Consider the following 8,592-nt stretch of genomic DNA (forward strand, 5'->3'; position numbering starts at 1 on the left):
CATAAAAATTTGAAATGTAAATAGTTTATGCCAATTAGACCCCATCATGACATTATTATATTTTAAGGGTGTAGCGAAGCAGTGTGTGGTAACGGAAACCCCCCTGATGAAGTCTAGACAGGTGTGGTGGAACTCACAGGTCCTGTTTACCTGGAAATCCAGAGTTTTTGAGGGGCAAAAAAAATAAAAATCGCACCTGCATGCAGAACGTTGTGATGTATTTATGGTGAAACAGCTCAGTCAGGGTTAGGATTTGCACTTTATTACATTTTGTCCACTGGAAACACACCAGAGAGGGCACTTCCTCCCACTTTCCCCACTGCAAGTGCAACCTGGGAGACACTTCATCATGTTTTATCTACCATAGGGGCAACTAAGAGGGCACTTTTGCAGCATCCCCAACCCTAAGGCCAACCTGTGTGGGGATCTGCACAAAATAGCCGCAGCTAATGTTTATCGTGCTCCTGGAAATGTTGAGGCTCATTTTTTTTTTAAATCTTTGCCATTAAATATTCTTTGACCTTAGGCGAGCAGATATTTTGCTGCCTGAGGATGGAAGCCAGCAGAGAGAGAGGAGTGGCTTGGAGGTGTTGTCATATTGTTACCAAAATAAAATGAAAAGAGGGTTACTATTGACTATCACTTCTTTAACTCTGTGTCCATGTTTGATGACCTGACAGAGGAGCTGAGAGCACTTGGGAAACTCCAAAGAGTCCTGATTGCTTTCAGAACACATAAGGCTCTGCTAGTTACTGTTGGCTGCCTTTCAGTCATTGCTCTTGGACCTGTTGACCTCTACCCATATTGTTTACTTTGTATGTGTTTTTGTGCTGCAGGCTTTGTGGTTTTAGGCAGGATGTAAGGGTGTTTGCACTTTCATAGACAATAGATGCTTCTTAAGAGAAATACCAAACATTTTAACCAGAAAAATGGAGTGCACGAGCTAACAATTAATTTTTAAAGAGTCAAATATAAAAAATTTTAAAAAAATTTCAAAGAACTTTGATTGATTAAAAGAAGTATTCAATTGTTTGTATGTATGTTTGATTATCTGTTCATTTATTGTCAGAACTTTGATAAGCTCCAATTACATTCAGTCATTTTTCTCTGGAGTATTGTATTGGGGAAATTCCATTATATTTTCACCTAATGATGAACTGCTCAATGTCTGCTCAACATTTTTTTGTTAAAAGATGACTACATTGGAAAAATAATCTTTGCCTTGCTATATACTCAACAGTTATGTAGTTAGCAAAGTATTTTTTTTGCATGTTAATCTTCTCGACATATTAAGCAGAAATGAGTGCCACTGTGTCCTGTTAGTGGAGTTTATACTAGAGCAGGTACAGATCATTTATTTTTTTATCAATTCAAAATCTTACACCAACATGAATAACCGTTATATTATCTATATGCCTCTCACCATGTGATTCTATTTAAGGTACCAAATGACACTGTAGGTGGTTGTAAACATGTGATCATGTTTCCTATACAGGACATACAGTGTCACATCAGGCTGGCCAATCAAACACAGTCTGGTCTGTGAAAAGTGGAGAGAGCCTTGTGATGTTCTTTCATTCAGCACAGCAGTTTGAACATGATGACATCTCCAGTGTTTGCGCTCTGTCTCACATGTTTGCTCTTGGGGAAAATGGGTGAGTTGTGTTTTGGTGGTTCCATCTCAAATAGATGTTGGAACGGAGTTTAGATTTGCTTTTTCTCTCTCTTTTTCACATTAGCTCAGACAACTGAAGTGAAATCGTCCTCGTCCGTGCGCCAAGGCAGTGGCTTAGTATCGGCTAATGTTGGTCAAAGCTTGACTTTACAGTGTTTCTATGAACAAGATGGTTCAACAAGGATTTTCTGGTACAAGCAAAGTCTGGGACAGCAGCCAAGACTCATCTCTACCCTATATGTGTTTAATAAAAATGGCACTTTTTATGATGAATTCAAGAACAATCCACGCTTCACACTGGATACTGATATCACTGGTCAAAATCACTTGAAGATAACAGATCTCCACCCTTCAGACTCAGCTACTTACTACTGTGCAGGAAGGAAGTTATTAACTGTTGAATTTGCAGCAGGAATTTTTGTCAGCATAAAGGGTTCAGGTCTGAACATCCCAGCTTCGGTCCATCAGCATCTGAGACCATCCAGCCCAGGAGGCTCTGTGACTCTGAACTGTACCAGTACATCACTGGGACCTGTGATGGAGAACACAGTGTGTCCACATTGTTCAAAACTCTGAGAATCTCATCCAGGACTCATTACACCCATGAGGGACAGGAAATGATCAGTGTGAGAGGGAACCCATCAACCAAACACACACCTGTGTGTACAACTTGCAAGTGCAAGCCCTGAATGTTTCTCATGCCTGGGACCTACTCTGTGCTGTTGCCTCCATGTGACACATACTGTTTGGAGACCAGAAAACATGCTAAAAAGCTGTGTTTGTAATATCTGGCTCTATACAGAGTGAACGACTTGGTGTATTCTGGAGAGAGGTTCGGCATTCACCAACACCCTGGTTTTTTTACTGGCTTTCTCAGTGTGCATGATAACAAGGGAAACAGCCGCCAATGCCTTCAGGTAAACTTTTTATATCTGGCAGCTTGTATTCTCCCTTAATTTGACTTTTAAATAAAATAACATTTTCTGTGTTTCACAATCAGATCCGAAAACAAGATTACCAGCCTTCTCCACAGCAAATGCAGAGTGATAAAAACAGTTTGACCCTGTAAATTACTGTTGAAGTACCATTAGCAAATTTGCTGGTTATCTGTTTTAATTTAGGTAAAGGAACAAAATAATTATGTTATACGTGCTATATATTTTTAGCAGGTTACGACATGCAGACAACCTCTATTATGCCTGCTTTAAGTGTCAAACTGATGAAGAGATCAAAAGAAGACATGAGGGATCTTCAACCTACAGTGAGTGTTGTGTACTACAGCGAAAAGAAGTAGAAGTGGGACATATCACATTTGATACTTTGAATTCTGATTAAGACAGCATTTTCTTAGTGCCTCTTTTGAGTTTGGAATGTAGATTTGAATGTAAGTTTGATATACAGTTTGCTTTTATAAGCTTCTTTTGGTCTGCAAGCCAAAATTAAATTGCACTGTGCTTGCTAATGTACATATAATGTTTGTTGTCATCAATCAGATAACATGTATGGTCCCAAAACCGTTACTTTTCAGGAAATCCAAAAACCAAAACCCTGTGTTTTTACAATATTGAACAACGGCATTGTCAGAGTTGGTATTGTTGTTTCAATACTTTTATTTGTAAAATATCGTAAAACTGACTGTCAGCATAAAGGTTGACCTTAAGCATTGATGATGAATGATTTTGGGGATTTAACCAACATATTGAGAACCTCAGATTTAAATATGCCTTTATAACTATTTAGCTTTGCGTATAACAAATGAGTCTTTGTTATGTGATTTTTATGTTTTAATGAATGAGAATAAAGGAAGATTTTGGAGCATTTGAGTTTGAAACATTAATGTGTTTGCGTGTTCATCCGGCTGTAAGCTCTGGCTTTTGCATAGCTTGAATGTTTTAATCAGAGAATATGGGCGAACCAAGAGGTAACCCCCTGGGCTAAAAAATTAAGCCCAACACAGAAGTAACAAAAACCTGCAGTTCTCAACAACCACGAGCAGGCTGCAGAAGTGATCAGTCTCCATAAATCTCCTTGTTAAAATGCCCAATGTCACAGCAAATAAACATGTTTACAGGCTGATGCAAGAAAGATAGGTTTTGGTCTCTATAACTTATATTTCTGCTGTCATGACACTGTAAAAAAAAAAAAAAAAAAAGATATATAATCACTCCATTTAAATAGCCTTTTTATCCATGAATATTGGGTAATTCAATGACACTATTAAGCTCCAATTCATTAGTGTAGGCAGAGCCTTTCATTGAGCCAAACATGCACAAAGAAGCACCCTACTGTTGGTTTTGACCATGAATGGAACAGAACCTTTATTGGTATTATTGGGTAACACCCTGTTTCATGACAAACTAAGCTGCTGTGAAAAAGGTCTATTATATTCAGACTTTAAAGTCATTCTAATTAAAAGGACAATTCCCGCGCAAAATGAACCTGTTAATAACACTCATTTACGAGTTGGTCTGTTCATCTGGAATTATGGTTTCCATTCTAATCGCACGTCACCAGTTTTAGCACAAACCGCTAATATACCGTATAACGCTAGTCAACGGGGCATTAGTAATAGTGAAAGAAAGCTATTTCTATACGTACTTAACAAGGCTCAAAATAACACCACACTTACACAGTAGCATAATAGGGTCCCTACTTGTAAACCGAAGCATTGAGGACTTTTGTATGTGTACAGGCAGTCTATTAAAAGATAGTTTAGAACAACAGTAGCTCCACGTACAGCGGTGCCGCCATCTTGGGAAAACAGTCGTGACCCAGTCCAAGTCTCCTGAGATGTGACTTGGAACGCACCATCTTACGTGAACTCACGCTGTTGCAGGAAGAGAAGCCTGAGCGCAACAGAGACTACTAGTCTACTAAGTGCTTCCACAGGAACACACTGAAGAGATGGCGGATTATTCAACCGAATTTGAAGAATTGACATCGATACCTTTTCAGTTTAATTGACGTCCTTTATTCCTTTTTTTCGAGCCGGAATATACAGACGAATGGCCGCGGGGCGTCCGTGAAAGGGCTACGGCAGACGAGAGCTAGCGGTAGTCAGCTGCCAACACAGCCTCGTCCTTCAGGAACTGGTGGTGTATCCTGCGGACATTGTGAAGCTATGGCCACTAAAAGAGAGGATTGCCTGCTGTTGCACCGAGTGGGACCTGTTGCTTCGCAACACCCCAAGAGAACGCAGTGTTTTGTACAGTCTGAAGATTTCCCTCTCTGATAAACAGGGCTGTACTAGAAAACTTTTTTTCATGTCCCGAAAATAAATTGGAGCCGGCGACCCAAACCGGAAAGGGACCAGATTGGACAGTTGTATCCAACTGAGTAAAGTACACTAGACGAGTTAATTGCTTTACATTTTTAATGAAGGTAAACCTACAGCTTTAGTGCAAAAAGGCTCCGACTTTAGCAACAGCAGCAATATAAAGTTAGTGTTGAACCTCCCCCACCTAGTTTCTACCAAACGAACGGCTACCTTATACAATTAACGGTGTAAAGTAGATGATCTTTATGACCAACAAATTCACACATTACCTTATCCAGATTATCCGCAACAGGTCTCTCGGCTCTCGGTACAGCACTTTTCTTGAGGTGATTTTTTTTCTGGGAGGGTTGGAGGCATTGACTACCGCTGCTCTCTCTCGCAGTAGCCCTTTTCACGGAGCTCCCGCGGCTCTTCGTCTGTATATTCCAGGTCTCGAAAAGATAAGGTAATCCATTAAACTGAAAGGGTTCGTTGTCAATGTCTTCAAATTCGGTTGAATAATCTCGCCATCTCCTTCAGTGTGTGTGTCCTGTGGAATCACTAGTAGACAGTAGTTCTGTTTGGTTCAGTGCTTCTCTTTCCTGCAACAGCGTGAGTTCACGTAAGATGGTGCGTTCAAGTCACATCTCAGAGAGTTGGACTGTACGACTGTTTTCCCAAGATGGCGCCTGTATAACGTGAGCTACTGCTGTATCTTTTTAATAGAACTGTCTGTACACATACAAAGTTCTCAAATGCTTCGGTTTACAAGTAAGGGACCCTAATTATGCTACTGTGTAGTGTCGGGGGGGGGGTGGGGCCCTATTTTGAGTCTTGTTAGTGGTATCAGAAATAGCCTTTCTTTTCACTGTATTTATGCCCCTTGACTAGCGTTATACCGGTAATGTAGCGGTTTGTGCTGAACGGTTCAACAGTGCGATTAGGGAATGAAAATACATATCCCAGAGAAACAGACCACTCGGTAAATAAGGTGTTAATTAACCCCAGGTTCATGTTTGCGCCGGAATTGTCCTTTAAAGGGTCCAGTGTGAGGATTTAGTGGGATTAGCAGTGCAGTTGCTTTTGCTTCACCCTGCCCATTTTCCAAGCATGAGGTAAAACAAAAAAAATAACCAACCTCCCAATCTTACAGCCAGTGTTTGGTTTTCTCCTCCTGGCTACTGTAGAAGCCCATTTTTCATTCGCTCGGAGTCAGGACTGCCAAGATGAAACCGAACACACTGAGATTCACACCCGCTCTTCCTGTGAAACCTATGGGTGACGTCACAGAGACCTACGTACATGATTTATACCATTGTATAATATTGTGTTGACCTCACCGACCCCAGTAAAGTGACTCAGTGGTGAAGTAAATTGTTTTGATGCCAAAGTAGAATGGGAGCAGTGAAGGTTAACCAACCTAAAAGATCGCAAGGATCAACTACCTTGATCAGAGATGACTTCATAATTATAGGAAAACAACTTACAAATGATACGATATTTTACATCTATCTAAAGGCAATTTTATAAGTAACGTTTGAACTTTACTTCCACTTATTATGCCAGAGGGAGATTGGTTATAAGTGTGGACACGCAAGAATTTGAACATGCACTTTAAAGTCACAGTTTCCACCACCAGCAGTAAACATATAACATGGTGTCATATCACACAGACAGGAGGTGAAAAATAAACAATAAACACACTATAACCCTGCACTGTTCATAGTACAATGTGCAAAGAGATTCTCTATGGAAAAACATTGCATTGCTACTGTTAAGAAGACACAACTAATGGTCATTGCAGTTGTTCTTTGATTTAGTCCTTTATTCTAGGTATGTTGGAGCCTCTCTCCAAATGTTGGTTAGGTGTTTTTGAATGTTCATCATTATGGTAAATGCATGTTCCGCCCCCTCCTTCCTGGTACACAGTTTGCCTTGTAGAGCTAAGTACACTCCTTATTTGTTGATGTTAATTAGGTAGAGATAAGTTAGGACTTGTTTGTTTTGATGCAACTTGGATCTCCCAGTTGATGCAAACCAGGACACGTAAAAATGAGAGACGAACTGAGATTGTGATTTTATTTTGAATTAATCATGCAGTCTTAGAGTGGACAGAATTCTGATTATGGAAATCAAAGCATCCTAGCATTTGACATATTGTAACACTGCACTGTGTCTGTAACTGCCATGTTTATCATTGGATATAAAGATATGCTATTTCCAGTGATTTAAATCTAATGCCAGTAAGGAACGTGTATATTCATTCAAATATCTCTCACAATGTGAACCTTTTACTTAAAAAACCAAACCCTCAGCACTGTAAGTGTCAGTGATCCATGTGATCCATGTTTCCTATAAACAGGACATTAGGGCACTTCAGGCTGGCCAATCAAAATGCATTCTTCTTCTCTGACAGTCCAAGGACCATCCGATGTTTCTTTCATTGCGGTCAGGCTCACAAGCAGCTTGAACATGATGACAATCTCCCAGTGGTTCCGCTCCCTGTCTCACATTGTTTGGCTCTTGGTAAAATGGGTAAGTTGCATTTTTGTGACTTTTATCTGTGAGAGTGTATGTTCTTCATATCTGTGTTTCTGCTATTTTTAGCAGCCCGATTAAGCTGAATTCTGTCACATTACATTAACCTACATTTGGCTCTTTGTCTCCTATTTAGCTTCAGCTCCAGATAACTGCTCTGACCATTCTCCTCCCGTCTGTCTGTCAGGAAAGAAATTTGTTTCAGTTAAAAACTGGGGACATGTTGACGTTTACAGTGTTTCTATAAAGAATGGTTCCTGTAAGGATGTGTACTGGTATAAACACCTCCTGGACAGACACCAAGACTCATCTCCAGTTACTACAAGGTTATGCCAACTTTTTTCTGCGATTCAAGAATAAATAACACGCTGTCAGCACTGGATTCAGGAAAACGGTAAAAAACCACTTGACGATCTCCAGATTTAAACCATTTCAGACCTCCGGGTACCTACTGCTGTGTTCAATTTTTTTATACCACATTAGAATTTTCTGAAGAAGCGATTAACTGTCAGTGTGGAGGGTTCAGGTTTGAACCATCCCCAGCTTTTGGTCCATCCAGTCCAGCTATCTGAGAGCATCCAGCCAGGAGGCTCTGTGACTCTGAAATGTACAGTACACCACGGGACCTGTGATGGAGAACACAGTGTTTTACTGTTCAAAGCCTCTGAAGAATCAACCATCCCTGGACTCCATTTTACACCCATTGGTAGGCAGGATGATCAGTGTGAAAGAGGAACCAGACACACCAAACAGCACACTGTGTGTAACAAACTTGCCAATGCAGAGCCTGATGTTTGCTTAATGCTGGGAACCTATACGTGTGCTGTTGCCAACATGGTGGACACATACGTGTTTGGAAAGCGGGGACCCTAAGCCTGGACTTTGAAGGTACAGAGTGACATTCTAGCCAAAGAATTTGTCTCGTCTGATGAATAGGTAAAAGTTGAACAGTAGTTTCCGGGCATTAAAGGGGTTTTCTTTGATGTGTTTTAGCTTATTGGTCTAACCAATAGATGGTGTTGTAATGTCGTACAGACTGTAGCATTTGTATTTTGGGCTATAATACATAAAATAAATAGTTTTTTGGCCTAGCATTGTTGCTGTCCAACCAAAACTTAGAATA

At 40.3% G+C, this 8,592-nt stretch overlaps 2 pseudogenes; both read left to right on the forward strand.

Moving 5' to 3' along the window:
* The window catches only part of LOC118338411, a 3,737-nt pseudogene extending 2,886 nt beyond the window's left edge, over positions 1–851 (forward strand).
* Positions 852–1,597: 746 nt separating this feature from the next.
* LOC118338412 lies at positions 1,598–2,596 on the forward strand (annotated as a pseudogene).
* The last annotated feature ends 5,996 nt before the right edge of the window (positions 2,597–8,592 follow it).

This window comes from Morone saxatilis, unplaced genomic scaffold, assembly GCF_004916995.1.
Source record: "Morone saxatilis isolate NCDOM2014 unplaced genomic scaffold, NCSU_SB_2.0 Contig4, whole genome shotgun sequence".
Taxonomy (NCBI): Eukaryota; Metazoa; Chordata; class Actinopteri; family Moronidae; genus Morone; species Morone saxatilis.